Here is a 14,964-nt window from a genome sequence, read left to right as displayed (position 1 = left end):
CAGCTGTAGGTTCAGGGCAGGAAAAGGTGGAGGGAGTATGATCCCCAGGAGCCTCTGCTTTCCCACACCTGGGGTCTCCTGGGTATTCCGCACTGCTCACCTGTCTACCCCTCCGGGGCCTAGCACCCCATCAGTGTCTCCATCACTGCTGCATCCCTGGTGCCTGGCACATAGTAGGTGCTCAGTAATGGCCGCTAAATGAGCAGTAAATACTTGCCGCACTTTGCCCTGGGCAGTGTTCCCACAGCTTCTCTAAATGACCTTATTTCAATTTCACAGCTGTCCTCGAGGCGGGCAAAACTAGTGTATGCATTTGATAGGTGGGAAGACTGAGGCCCCGAGAGGTTCAGTGACTTCCCCAAGGTCACATGGCGAGTCAGCGGTAGAGCTGCGATCTGAACCTGACTCTGGAACTGCACTCCACGCTCCCTTACCTATTCCCGGTGGCCTCGGCTCTGAAGGGCAGGAACTGGGTCCTGTGCCCCTTGGAACCTCCACCATATATACCATCATGTAAACGTGTTTGTTGAGTGAATAAATGAGTGAATTATGCACTCCTTGTCCTTTAAAACACAGTACAGTCAACCAGTCTGCTGGCACAAATCTGGAGTGTTTCTGGTCGGGGATGAAGGGGAGAGAGGAGTGAATCTCCTGGGGGACCCAGAGGTGACAAGCCTCTCAGTAGTTCCAACTCGGGGGCCATTACTAGGGACCCTCTGATCTCCCCCCCCCTCCTTGCTCACCAGTCTGTTATATTGGGGTTCTCTGTCATGTATACAGAGGGCACAGAGCCATGATTTGGTTTTATGTGGTGTCTTGAGACTTTCCAGTGAGATAAGTGGATTACTGTTGACCCAACATCTGGGCAAAAAGAGCCTGCTATGCGTGGTCATCCAAGTCAGCTTCTGGAGGTGGCCAAAGTGAGACATGAAGGGAAGGGGGCCATGATGGACCCTGCACCTGTGGCCAGTGAGAGCAGGTGAGTCCGGAGCCAGGGCAGAAGGGAGGAGGGGGACCGCAGGGGGGAGGGTGGGGTAGGGAGAGCTGGGACATCCACCGGCTGAGGTCTGGTCCCCAGTGGGTGCACAGGAAAGAGAGGGTGATATCCAGAGTGTTTCCACCCAGCGCATTCCTTCCCCACCAGGTGGGCAGTCCCTGGAAGGGGACCCGGGGCTCCCACTGCCCACACGCCATTGTGACCCACCCCCCGGGCTCCCGCTGCCCACACCCCATTGTGACCCACCCCTGGCGCCCTGCTGCCCACATCCCATTGTGACCCATCCCCGGGGAACCCGCTGCCCACACCCTATTGTGACCCACCCCCGGGGCCTCCCCGCTGCCCTTACCCCATTGTGACCCACCCCTGGTGTCCCCGCTGCCCACAGGCCATTGTGACACACCCCCGGCGCCCCCGCTGCCCACACCCCATTGTGACGCACCCCCGGGCCCCTCTCCCCCCCCCCCCCCGCTACCCACACCCTCTTGTGACCTACCCTGGGGCTCCCACTGCCCATACCCCATTGTGACCCACCCCCGGGGCTCCCGCTGCCCAAACCCCATTGTGACCCACCCCCGGGGCTCCCGCTGCCCACACCCCATTGTGACCCACCCTGTCACCTCCCCCCACTACCCTACCTCCACTGTGACTCTGCATTGTGTGTCTGCCTCCCCAGCTCCCCACCCCCATGCCACCTCCTGGGGCACAGGACCCTTCTTAATTTGCGACCCAGCATCTGGCCTGGGGTAATCAGTCTCCATTTTTTTTTTTTAGCATTTGCTGTATGCAAGTATGGTTCTGAGCTCTTGACGCATTTAATCCTGAGCACAGCTCCACGAAATTGTGCCGGTGAATGAGGCCAAGTAATGTGCCCAAAGTCACACAGCAGCAGGAGTTGGGCAGGGAATTCAGCCTTCACCACGCCGTGCCCTTAACCCTGGGGCAACGCTGCTTCCCTGTGGCACAGCGGGCTAACCCGCTGTGAGCACATGAGTGGGTGTTGGGGGAGAATCCACGGATCTGCACTGCCTGGTGCCTCCTACAGGGGGCTACGGCCCATGGGCCCCCGATTCATCCGCATCAGATGACGTCCCCTTCTCACTCCCGTGGAGCGTGGCTGGGCCCCGAGTACGCACTCCAAACACATTCATAAAACCAGTGACCGAACAGACGTCTGGGGGTGGGGGGAACAGCCATTATGGAAGTTCGAGGCCTTGGAGTTCACACCCTCACAATCCTACGTGTGCATCCACTTCTCCCAAATACATCATCTCAGATCTGCTTGAGAAGAGATGTCCAATGCCAGCTCCGTGGCCCATTAAAGCTAACCAGCCGTGCGGAGTTAGCGGAAATGATGAAAATAGTTGAAGGGTCGGGTGGTTTTATGGGAAGGCTTACATCTTAATGAAATGCCAGCCCAGAGCAACAGTGACCATGTGAGATGCCACAAAGCTGGCAGATCCCTGGCCACTCCTCGCTGCTTTTGCCATTTTCGATGTGAAGCGGGTGTGGCTTGGCTCAGGTGACCACCAGGGAACCAGGGAGGCCTCGGGGCCTCCGTGTGACCCCAGAGGTCATCCAGGAGCCAGAAGAAGATGGGCCAGGGCTGATCAGGGCAGTGGTAGAGAAAAGCAACACCATTTCCCACTCCAATGGCAAAGTCCAGGCCCTCTAGGAATCATTCAGATAAGTAAAGGCAGCGGGCAGTTAGACGCTTCCTACTTGTTTAATCTTCCCAGGAATCAGTTCAGGTGAGACTTACTGTCTCCATCTTATGCACGAAGGAACTAAACAGGCTCCGAGAGGCCAAGTGCCTCACCAAAGGCCACACAGCGGGTAGGTGACAGATATCACAGGATTAGGACCAAAGCGGGTTCCATTACTCACGTTCCAAGAGGAAGCACTGCCCAACATCAGGAGGGAACCCCAAATATGGCCTCAGGGTGGTCAGTGCTTTCTTAACAGTATGGTTTTGCCAGGACCTCCACTCAAGGTCTAGGACTCTGCCTCCGACTGCCTGATCTCCCAGAACTTTGAGCCGCTGGGTCTGTCACTCCAGGTAAGCCCCCGTGGCCACGGACGAGACGATGGAGCCCTTGGCTCGCTGCCAGCTGGCCTCAGAATGTGGCTCAGCAAGACCCGCGAGGGACCCGTACCTCCCCACGCTGTGTGCCAGCCTGGCCTGTCACAGCCTGCAGCCAAGCTCCCGGGTCCTTCACCCAGGGAGCCCAGGGGACCAGCCCCTCATGCTGCCACTGATACCTTACAGCCTTGAAATTCTAAAAACCTAGAAAATCACAGCACGGTACAAACGAAACGAAAGTCACCCATAATCTCACCACCTGGAATGAACCACTCTGCCTTTTTGTGAATTTTCTACTGGTCGTTTTTTCAAGGCATTTTGTGTTAGCTTTTTCGTGACCACTGTTTCATGAGCATCCTTCTGCCTCATGTTTTAAAAACTCTACTTTTGTTTTTTGAGAGAGAGAGAGAGACAGAGAGAGAGAGAGAGAGAGAGAGAGAGAGACAGCAGGAGCCAGGGAGGGGCAGAGGAAGAGACGGAGAGACTCTTAAGCAGGCTCCACATTTAGCGTGGAGCCCCAATGTGGGGCTTCGATCTTGCGATGCTGGGATCACGACCTGACACAGAACCAAGAGTCAATGCTCAACCGACTGAGCCTCCCAGGCGTTCTCCTTTTTAATCACTCCCTTCAACACCAGTATGTGGCTGGGATGTAAATCATGAATGGAAACCCCTATTTTCAGAGAGCAGTGTTCTTGCTGACACTTGGGGGTGCGAGAGCTATGTTGTCAGCCGTTTCCTCGTTTCCGTCTACGAGGAGATCCTTCAGGAGTATTGCAAGAGGCAGAATTATGGGTCAGAACTGTGGACACTTCGGGGGCCCCTTCGTTACAAATGCCCACACCGCCCTCCGGTCTGCAGTCCCCAGGCTGCGATGAGCGTGTTCCCTGTGTTACCAGGCAGCCACGCACAGCCATCTCCCCTCCTGCAAACACTCCCCTTCTGAGGGAATGTCCTCACTCCTCTGCTGACTCAGCCTTCGGTGGGAGCCTCCCTTACCAGCTCAGGGTGGACACATAGCCCTCTGAGTTTAGAATCCTGAGCCGAATGGCTGCAAGGTCGAGAAGCCATGGGACACACCTTTGCATGTGCGTGTAGGCTCTCCAGGCGTTCTTAGCGCGGCCAAAGCTTGAAAACACCACAGGGATCCAAACAGGGCACGGTGCTAAATAGGTAAGTGCCGTCTGATAGAATTCGTGCAAAGCCCACAAATGAAACGGTAACTTCTGGACCACACAGCCCCTCTGCTGGGGTTGAGGCAGAGGAGCCGGCAGGTGATAGCCCCCGAGTCGGGAAACGTCTTGAAGGTCAATGTGAGTGACGATGGACAGGACGCAGGTCGGGAGGGTGTGGCCTCCTCCAAGTTCAGGGGTCACAGGGCCAACATGTCCCTCTGGGGCTCTCTGATCATGGATATAGACCTCTAGACAGCAACTGTGGAAGGGCATGTCCAGGGCGTGGGTTGCAGGGGCGTAGGGTACAGACACAGTCTACCACGGTCCTCCAATGCATGGGGACTCTGTGGCCAATGCACATACATGTGTGAGGGACCGTCCACCCTGGCAGGGGCCGGGGCAGCCCCAGAGTACTAGCTTCCTCTCCCTGCCCCCCTTTTATGGCACAATATAAATGCCAGCTATTCTGGGGCGCCTGGGTGGCTCAGTTGGTTGAGTGTGAGACTTCAGCTCAGGTCATGATTTCGCGGTTCGTGGGTTCAAGCCCCGCGTCGCGCTCTGTGCTGACAGCTCAGAGCCTGGAGCCTGTTTCAGATTCTGTGTCTCCCTCTCTCTCTTCCCCTCTCCCACTCATGCTCTGTCTCTGTCTCTGTCTCTGTCTCTCAAAAATAAACATTAAAAAATTTTTTTTAAATAAAATAAATGCCAGCTAATCTGGATGGTGGGTGGGTTCATTCAGTGTCTTAGAATGATTCTGGGCACACAGACAGTGCCATGTAAGTATAAGCTCTTGTCTTTTAGTTTTTTTTTTTTAATGGTTATTTATTTTTGAGAGAGAGAGAGAAAAAGAGTGTGTGTGTGTGTGCGTGTGAGCTGGGGAGGGGCAGCGAGAGAGGGAGAGAGGGAATCCCAAGCAGGCTCCGTGCTGGCAGCACAGAGCCCGATGTGGGGCTCGATCTCACGAACCACGAAATCATGACCTGAGCCGAAATCAAGCGTCGGACACTTAACTGACTGAGCCACAGAGGTGCCCCTAGGCTCTTTTTATTTTCCCGAGGTTTGCAATATTTTGTCACCTGGAAAACGCCTACACCTGTGGCTGAGTTATTCCAACAGAGGCAACACGCCTGTTTGCCAGTTCCTCTCCTGAGCCCCCGTCGTGCTGGCCTGGCTCCCGCTTGCACTAGGCCGCCCTGACCCTCACCCCACCTCTAATCCTCTTGGGATGATTTTGGCCAAAGCTCTTCCTGTCTCTTGAACCCGGAAAGCTGCCTGATAGCCCAGCCATAGGCACTTCCTGGACTGCCGAGCGTCTGGGACACGCTGCAGAAGCCTGACAGATTTATGCTCTGCTTCTAGAGCAGTGGGTTTGGAGAGTTACACTGGGTGGGGCAGGGCACCGGTGAAAGGGAGATGCAAATGAATCGTCTTAAAGAGCTTACCCAGGGAACAGCCGGCCGGCCCTGCAGTGAACAATGAGGATGGCTGGGGCGAATTACCCGCTCAGCTGTCATCCCTAAGCAGAGAAGTGTCAGAGGGGACCGGAGAGCCCAGGAAGCACGTAAGGAAAAAGCAATCTGGGGCCCCCACCACCCAGGGAGGTGTGCTGGAGAGGGACATCCACACCAACTTCCTGCCTGCCTTGCAGAGGCTGGAGAGCTCATTCCCTGCAGCGAGGGCTTGGGATGTCCTTCCCTGGGCTTTTCAGGGCCCTCGCATAGTCATGGGTCAATGTGCCCCGCTGCCCGCCCCGCTTCCCCAGCCCAGGCCCTTCCCTGCTCTTATGCCTCATCTCCTGTGTCTGGGAGGAGGGTCTGGCTTTTCCTCCAGCAGCATCTGGGGGCCCAGCGCCAGCCTCTTGACCCCCACCTTCGTGACTGTGGCAGAGGCTGATCCGGGCCAGTTCTGCAGTGCTGCTCTGGGCTGGTTCCTGAGGGCCTGGACCTCCAGACTTTCTGGTGATGTCGGCAGGCTCCTGACCCCCTGTATTACAACTCTTTCTGCTTAATACAGCCGCGTGTTACGGACTGGATGCTTGTGTCCCCCACAATTCATATGTTGAAACCCTAACCCCAATATGATGGGATTTGGAGGTAAACAGGCTTAGATGAAGCCATGTGGGTGGAGCCCCCATGGGATTAGAGTCCTTACGAGAAGAGAAAGCGAGACCGACGACCCCGCTCCTCTCTCAGGCACGTGAGGGCACAGCAAGAAGCGGCTACGTGCCAGCCAGAAAGAGAACTCTCCGGAAACTGAACTCACCGACCCCCCTCACCTTGGACTCCCTAGCCTCCAGAACTGTGAGAAATAAATGTGTGTTGCTTACACCCCCAGCTTGTGGTGGTTTGTCATATCAGCCTGAGCTGTCTAGTACACTGAGTGATTTTGTTTTTGCCATGTTCCCCAACCTTTATGCTTTGCACATGGGTGGCCCTCCACTCTCATCGAGGCTTCCTGCACTTGCCGTGCTTTGCAAATGTTGTTCCCCCTGCCTGGGCTGCCCTTCCTTCCGCCCATCTGCCAGATGGACTCTTACTCAGCCTCTGTGGCAAAGCTGACATGCCATCCCTCTTCTGCTGTCCCCCCCCCCCGTCTCTTTCTTGTGTCCATGATGCACAGAGTTGACAGCTTCCTCCCAGGCCCCCAGCACGTGGACCAGCATTTGCCAGGGCAACAGTTCACAAATGCCGATGGAGTGCCCGCCAGGGTCCTCGCCCCCCGAGGAGTGCGGCACAGACCAGGAATGCCCACACGTTACCAGCTGGTCTGGCTCTTTCTGAGCTGTGTGGCCTGGGGCAACTCCTGAATTTCTCTGTGTCCCGTCCGAAAAGTGAGGCTGTCGGGACTGTTTACACCCGTAAATGTCCTATCAGGGTCCCCAGCATGGGTCAAGTGCCATGCAGGTGATGGTGACCACTGTCAGTGGTCAGACAGACAACTGACAGACAGAGTGGGGAAAACTCTGCCCCAGCCCTGAGAGCCATGAAGGGAACAGTCTGTCTACGGTGGTCAGGGAGGACTTCCCTGAGGAGGCGACGCTTGAGTGGAGGAGATCTGGACACCTCTGAGCATCTGCCATCGCAGATACAGAGCTTCTTAGGCGGTGACACCCCCGGGGGGCGGGCCAGACAGTCAACCCAGCAGAAGGTGGGCTGTGCCAGGCATGCAGTGGCGCTCAGACGGAGGGAGCCTCCTGGCAGGGGCTTCCGAGATCCCTTGCAGGCCAGTCCCTGCGTCCCTCTCCCTCAAGGCTGGAGCTGGTGCTCGGTAGGCATGGGCAGATGGAAGAGGCCTGAGGGACTTTGAGGGGGGTGCTCCCCAGAGTGGAAGCCCCACCCCCTGCATCACCACTGAAGCCAGAGAAAGACAAATGAGACACCAGACAATGTTTGTCGCACGAGTCGGTGTCTCAATCTGCCAAATTCTCATCTTGCTGTGATTAAAAACCAGCTAGAGCATCATAAACTTGCTCTGGCTTCGGGCTGCAGCAGCTGAACGTCAGTCACTGGGTGGCAGGCAGCTGGGCCCCACAGGGCTCTCTGGGGGAGGGAACGCCCTCTTATCAGGCTCCTGACTGTTCACCCGGAGCGGTGGGGTGCTGCCCAAGGTCAGCCTCCACAACAGGGTCTCCCACTGCCAGCCCCACTCACGGTGAGAAAACCGAGGCTCAGAGACGGCGAGTAGCCAGCTTTGGTCACACAGCTTGGAGGAGGCGATGGAGGCAGACACGTATCCCGGTGGGCTGCCCCTTTGCCTGGGTCTGGGGGTGAGGCAAGAAGGCAGGGGCTAGTAGCGACAGGACAAACACTGAAGCTGGTTGCTGGGGTGGGTGGGTTCAATTCAGTTGAGCCGGTTTCACATCGAAGGGGCAGTAGTTAAATGCACAGACCCTAGAGCCAACCTCACTGCCTTGTCACACTGACCACCTCGGTGACCTCTGTGGGCTTTGGCGTGTGCATCTGTAAAGTGAATGTAATGCTTGCCTACCTCGGAGGGTGTGGGAGGATTACAGAAATACCAGCAGGCGCAGCACCCAGAGGAGAGCGCGGTGCAGAACGAGGATCCTTCAAACGTTGCCTTTTGCTGCTGTTTACGGAGCTGGACGCTGTCCTCGGCCTGGGGGCTGTGGCGGCGAGGGCACGAGACGTCAACACTCTGGGAGCTTTAGGGTCTCCTGCAGGATGGGGGGGTGGCTGCTGGCAGCAAGGGGGCTCCCTGGGGAGCCGGCCACGCTGCCGATGTGGCGAGGGCTGGTCAAATAAAAGGAAAGCAAGCTGGACGTGAGCCTCCGTGGGGGACTGGCAAAGATACGCTGAGGGACACCCTAAGCTGCAGGTCACAGGATAACATGTGGAAAAGTTCTGGGAGTACAAAGGCAGTTGCAAAACATTCCGCACGCAGTGTAATTCTATTTATGAGAGAGGAAGATGTATGCAGAGCGCCACCAGCTTTGTGCTCGTGTGTACCTGACGATGCACAAAACAGTTCTGCCAGGATACACCTCAAACAGAGTCAGCAGGCGCCCGTTGGGCTGGGAACACTGGCCAAAGGCACGTCAGCCCCATTACAGCTTTAATTGGTCATCTAGAGGATGACTTCCTGTGTTGTTTTTTGAACCTGAACGCTGCGGATGAAGTTACTGAGTTAGTGTCGTTTTTCCTAGGTGAGGTTCCCCAGGACGGCAGCCCTGTGCTCGGGTGTTGGGGGGAGGGCTGTCACAGCATCTACAGCCTGCCGGTTGGCAAAAGGTGTAGACTGGTGTGTATTCCCAGGGAGGGATGCAGTGACCACTCACAGGAGATGCTGACAGTTGGGGAACCCAGGCAAAGTTCTATAGGAGGACTTATCATGTTGTTGTTCCAGTTTTTCTATGGGTTTGACATTTTGAAAATAAAAAATTTCAGACCGTGTGACCCGGAAGAGATGGTGGAGTGCCAAAGAGGAGGGCCAAGCACCGGGGAGATTTGGAGAGAAGGTGGTATTTCAGCTAGTGGGGTAAGGGGGCAGGGTGGGGTGTGGGTGAGCCCTGAGGGTGCTGGGCAGGTGGGCTGAAGGCGCTGGACAGCTCGGGTGAGGCCTTTGAAGGCCAGGAGGTTTGGATTTCTTTCTATTGTTTAAAGGGAGCCAGAAGAGATGATCTTTGAGCTGGGGTGTGCCATGGCTGAGTGGGCAATGAAATGCTCAGACCGTCCGGTTGCTGCCTATGTGGGCCTGGCCTGACTTAGCCTGTTCCCCTCCCCCATCCCCGCTGCACCCCCTCTCCTGTTCCTGTGGCCAAGTCCTCTCCCTCCTTGCTCCAGGACATTCTACCTGTCCGGGTGCTCGGCGGGGCCCTATTTCAGGATGGGAGTCTTGCAAGAAATGGGGTTGAGTCACAGTGTCCCTCAGGGGTCTGGACCCCCAAGATGTCCCCGGGGGGGGTGTCCCCATTCCCTCTGTGACCGCAGATAAATCTCTGAACATATTTCCTCATCTGTAAAGCAGGGCGGTAATGCATTGTCTCGCCAGCAGAGGCGCTGGGGAGTGGAACACTCCAGCACCTGGACTGGAGGCTGTCAGAACACATTGGCCCCTGTGACTGCATCTGTGGCCCCAACAAGTGGCCGGGGCCAGGCGCCTGGAGTGGGCACTGCCCATGGACCATGGCCTGCTCTAGGCCTTTGCCTCAGTGCTATTCACGGTACTGTTAACCAGTAAAACGCCCTTGTCTGGTTGGTAAGTTGCCTTGAGCCCCTCCCACTGCCTGGCTGCCTGCCTGGAACTGCTCCCCACTTTCCCCAAATTCAGCAACTAAAAGGTTAACATCTGGTGCAGCAGGGAGCCTCCAGGATGCTGTGAAATAGTTCAACTATGCATCTCAGTTTCTCCTCTAGCCAAATCAATAGGGAAGGAGAAGTCCTGAGGCGTGAAGGAGGGGCCACCAGGGAAAAAACGAAGGGCCCCTAGGGAATGAATGAGAGGTCCTGTAGTACTTTAACGTCTTTGCCACTATGTGTCTGGAAGTGTACCAAGGCAGAGGCCATTGAAAATCCTCCCGGTCAACAGAAGGCAACAAACCCACACCACTGGCAGAGCACCTACTAGGTGGTGGAGCACCTACTAGGTGGTGAACCTTGCACTGCCTGCCAGGGGAAAATGGAAGAAGCCATCCAGGGAGCTCACGTCCCAGAGCCATGCAGGCAGAGGAGACTGGACCATATTGCCAGACGGTAATATTGCCTTTGGCAGCCTAATGTTCTTTCTTTTCTTTCTTTCTTTCTTTTTTTTTAAAGTCTATTTATTTATTTTGAGAGAAAGAGACAGAGAGAGACACAGAGAGAGAGAGAGAGAGAGACAGCATGAGTAGGGGAGGGGCAGAGAAAATCCCAAGCTGGTTCTGCACAGAGCCAATGCTGGGTCTGAACCCACGAAACTAAGAGCTCACGACCTGAGCCAAAATCAAGAGTCAGATGCTTAACCGACTGAGCCACCCAGCTGCCCCCAGAGCCTGACTTTCTCTGTCACAGCTACTCTGACTCTGTTTTCTCTCCAAAGCAGCTGTAGACAATACATAAGTGAACGGTATGGCCATGTTCCAATAAAACTTTACAAACACAGCATAGAACAGAGATCCCAGAAATAAACCCTCACATACATGGTCAAATGGTCTGAGACAAGGGGGCCAAGACCACTGCAGGGTGAAAGGTCAGTGTTCAACGAATGGGGTCATGGAAACTGGATTCCACATGCAGAAGAATAAAGTCAGATCCAAACGTCACACCATATAAAAAATTAATTCAAACAGATCAAAGACCTAAACATTAGAACTGAAACTATAAAAATCTTAGAAACATACAGAAAGCTTTATGACACTTTATGACACCAGGGTGTGGCAATTATTATTTTTTTGGATATAATACTAAAGCAGTCAGAGACAAAACATACACAGGACCCAAGGGAAAAAAACAGCTACGCCAGAATTCATCAAAAGTACAAACTTTTGTATATAAGGGGACGCGTCGACAGAGCGAGAAGAAAACCCACGGAATGAGAGGTAATATTGGTAAATCATGAATTTGGTAAGGGATTGAGATCCAGAATAAAGAGCTGTTAAAACTCAACAAGAAAAAAACAACAACAACCCAATGAAAAAAACGTATGAAGGGCTTGAACGGATACACATGACCGGAATGCACACGAAAAGATGCTCAACTTAGGCAAATGCAAACCAAAACCACAATGAGATACCACGTCGCACCCAAGCGATGGCGGTTACCAAAACCCAGAACAGCACTGGGCAAGATGTGGGGGAAATGCGTGCACTGCTGGTGGAACGTAACCTGGTGCAGCAGCTGTGGGAAACAGTAGGGCGGTTCCTCAAAAAACTTACTGTAGAATTATCATTACAATCCAGCAATTCCACTTGCGGGCAGGTACCCGGAAGAATGGAAAGCAGCGTCTCAAAGAGACATCTCTACACCACGCTCAGAGCACCGTGATTCACAGTGGCTGAAAGGCAGAAACGAGCCAAGTGTCCAACGATGGATGAATGGAGAGAACAAAACGTGACCGAGCCATACGATAGAGTATCACGCAGCCCTAAAACAGAAGGAAGTTCCAACACATGCTGCGACGTGGATGAACGTTGAGGACATTGTGCGAAGTGAAATGAACCCATCACAAAAGGACAAACACTGCATGGCTTCACTCGTATGAGGTCCCTAGAGTCCTCAAACTCAGAGACGGAAAGCAGAATGGTGGCTGCAGGCGCCGGGGTGGCGGGGGGCGGCGGGGGAGAAGCCTGGGGAGATGTGTTTAATGTGGACAGGGTTTCAGTTTGGGGAGATGGAAAAGTTCCGGAGGTGGATGGTGGGGACGGTTACTTATGCCTCTCCACCTCACACCAATGGTTAAAATGGCGAATATTATGTTATGTAGATTTTAAAAAGGAAATGGAAAATAAAAAGCACCTCCCCACGTGAGCACACTGTTTGGTCCCTCCAACCCCATCCTTCGAAAGGGACCCAGAGAACTGGACCCTCACACAGTGCACGTGGGGCAGTCTGGCTTCCGACGGGCACAGGATGAGGGCGGTGGTAGGGATACTGATCACGCTGGACGACGATGAGGCTGACTATGGGGTGCCAGGATTAAGGGTGGGTTGGGGGGCGCCTGGGTGGCTCAGTCTGTTTGCGTCCGACTTCGGCTCAGGTCACGATCTTGCGGTGTGTGGGTTCGAGCCCCGTGTCGGGCTCTGTGCTGACGGCTGGGAGCCTGGAGCCTGCTTTGGATTCCGTGTCTCCCCCTCTCTCTCTGCCCCTCCCCACTCACTCTCTGTCTCTCAAAAACTGAATAAACATTAATAAAAAAAAAAAAAGAGTGGGTTGGAACCCTGATTTTCCAACGTGGCGCGGGCTTTGCTTTTCCCAGCACAGCACAGCACAGCACAGCACAGCACAGCATTTCTGTTGGCCTCTCTGTCAGCACAGAAGGCCATCACACCCCACCTTGTGAGCTAAGGACCATTTCCTGGGTTCTCTGTGGGCCCACCTGGGAACCGGTCAATGACTCGGGTAGGGGCAAAGGGCAGACCCCTTCCTGCTCCCCACTTTCCTAGGAAGGCTTTCAGAACTCTTTTTGGCCACGGGGGCATGCTCTTTGGAAGGCACTCCTTTGGCACAGGGACAGTGTGAGGACGTAACGCACAAGGGCCTGCCGCTGACACTCCAGCTCAGGGAGAAGGGTGTGCATGGGGCTGACTGGGCAGTCTCCAGCGGTAGTGACCTTCAGGCCCCAAGAGACAGGGTGAGGACTCTCTGTCCCTCTTCCTCCCTCCCTCCAGACCTCACTGGATCCTTAGGATCACTCTGAGAGGTGGTGACCGTCGCTGTGTCCCATTTACAGATGAGCAACCTGACGCTTGGTGGGAGCAGGCATTCTCAGCCCCAGCCTCTCTGACTTCAACTTGTGTTCCTCATGCCTGGCCTCTCCTGTCAGGATGAGACAGAGCGCACGCAGGGCGAGGGAGCAAGGGAGGGTCCCAACTCCAGATCCCAGCTCCGTGGCTCTTAATCTGTGTGCCCTTGGGCAGGCATGGGACCTCTCTGGTCTCCTTGAACTCCTCGTCCCCAAGGCCTCCACGTGGCACACATTCAATTAATGTTAATTCTTCCTCTTCCCTTCCCAAAGGAGGAGCTGCTCGTAGTCTAGAGGGAGGAGGCAAACATTTAACTAAGAAGAATTTAGAACACAATCTGAGACGGGGCTGCATAGAGCAATGAGCAGAGGGATCTCGGAGCACCAGGGAAAAAGACAGTGCCAGCGGAGGAGTCTCTCGGGCAATAAAGCAGGACGCATGAGAACTGCCGGGCCCCTGCCTGCACTCAGCTGCCCCCGAGGGCACAGCCCAGGCTTGCTTCAAAGTGGTGGCACCAGGCAGGGTGAGATCGGCCGCCTCTGCGGGGCCTCCTGGCCGACCTCGGCCATGAGTTAAGTGCTAGCTCTCCCTTCTCCCAGAACTTACCCTGCCCTGTTAGGGATTAAGTGCGGCTCCAGGGAAACCCAGACAGACTAAATGAGGCTTAAACAGATGGAAGCAGAAAGCGGTGCTGTTGAAATCTCGCTCACCTCGTGCCTGCTTTGCCCCCAGCACTCTGCAACCCCAGACCGCAACTTTCCTGTAGTCCTGGGTCCCAGAGGAGGACAGCATCACCACCATCATCATCAGCCATGATTAGAGCAGCAGCTGTCCCTTCTGCGCCCATCCCAGACACTCTGCACCAGAGGCCAGCAGGCCACGGCCCCCAGGCCACATCTGGCCCACCGGCTGTTTTCCTAAGGTCTCACTGGAATGCAGCCACACACCCACCGTTGACATGTCGTCAGTGGCTGGGGCATCTGCAGAATTGAGTGGTGACGACAGACTGTATGGCCCACAGAGCCTAAAATATTTCCTGTCTGGCCCTTGACAGAAAACATTTGTTGATTCTGTTCTATATCTGTCTCATGTACTCCTCACAGCCTCCCGGGAAGCCAATGTTACTACTCTCATTTGACACAGGAGGGCCCTAAGGCTTGGAGAGGGGAGGCCGGCCCCATCGGGACAGGGCTTCATCCTGTTCCCAGCATACACGGCAGGGCCAGGCAGAGAACAGCTGCTTGGTGACTATTTACTGAAAGGATAGACAGACATATGGACGCATGACACGACTTGAATGAACCACCCTACTCTGCACGGACCCTCCTGGCCCCTGTAGGGATAAGGTGCTCGCTGCCCCAGGGACCAAGGCCCTACGCAGAGCTGTGCACCCGTAAGCTGACGTGCTCTGAGATGCCACCTGTCAAGGTCCTGGGCAGCCAGGGCACAACAGGGCCAAGGCCAGTCCTGAGTGGACAAGCAGGGGTGGCCAGGGAGGCACAAACCGGCTGTTTTTGTCTCTGGAGGATGATAGGCTTGGGGCCTGCTTTGGGGCGGTGCCATCTACAAAGAGCAAAAGGGAAAGAACGGGGCTAAGAGTCCCTGGCCCACAGGAAGTAGGTGCTCCCCTCCGCGGAATCAGCGGAGCGTCGCAGGGGCTGGGCACTGGGCCAGGCTGCGGAATTCCTGGCTCTGACAATGGAGGGAAGAGACCAGGGGCTGCCGGGTGAGCTGGGCGTTGTGCAGCCCTCCAGAACTTACCCCGGGCTCAGGGCACTGCTAAGGCAGCAGGAGACTGAAATGGGCCCTCCAT

General features: G+C 55.3%; 1 protein-coding gene and 1 long non-coding RNA gene across 11 annotated transcripts in view; one reads left to right on the top strand and one right to left on the bottom strand.

Moving 5' to 3' along the window:
- Positions 1–14,964, bottom strand: part of IQSEC1 (IQ motif and Sec7 domain ArfGEF 1) — a 689,800-nt gene that overhangs the window by 284,554 nt on the left and 390,282 nt on the right. The gene's annotated exons all lie outside the window — the stretch shown is intronic.
- Positions 47–6,582, top strand: LOC123384137. 3 transcript variants are annotated; one of them, XR_006594818.1, is made up of 3 exons: positions 47–979; positions 1,772–4,253; positions 5,313–6,582. It is a non-coding gene; the product is annotated as an uncharacterized LOC123384137 (long non-coding RNA). The 3 variants fall into 3 exon arrangements; XR_006594819.1 differs by lacking the exon at positions 47–979 and having other exon boundaries at positions 1,624–2,833; positions 2,977–4,253; XR_006594817.1 differs by lacking the exon at positions 47–979 and having other exon boundaries at positions 1,611–4,253.

The sequence above is a fragment of the Felis catus genome, chromosome A2 (assembly GCF_018350175.1).
Source record: "Felis catus isolate Fca126 chromosome A2, F.catus_Fca126_mat1.0, whole genome shotgun sequence".
In the NCBI taxonomy this organism is placed as follows: Eukaryota; Metazoa; Chordata; class Mammalia; order Carnivora; family Felidae; genus Felis; species Felis catus.
The sequence above is the reverse complement of the archived record's forward strand: the minus strand, read 5'-3'. Positions and strand labels throughout refer to the sequence as shown.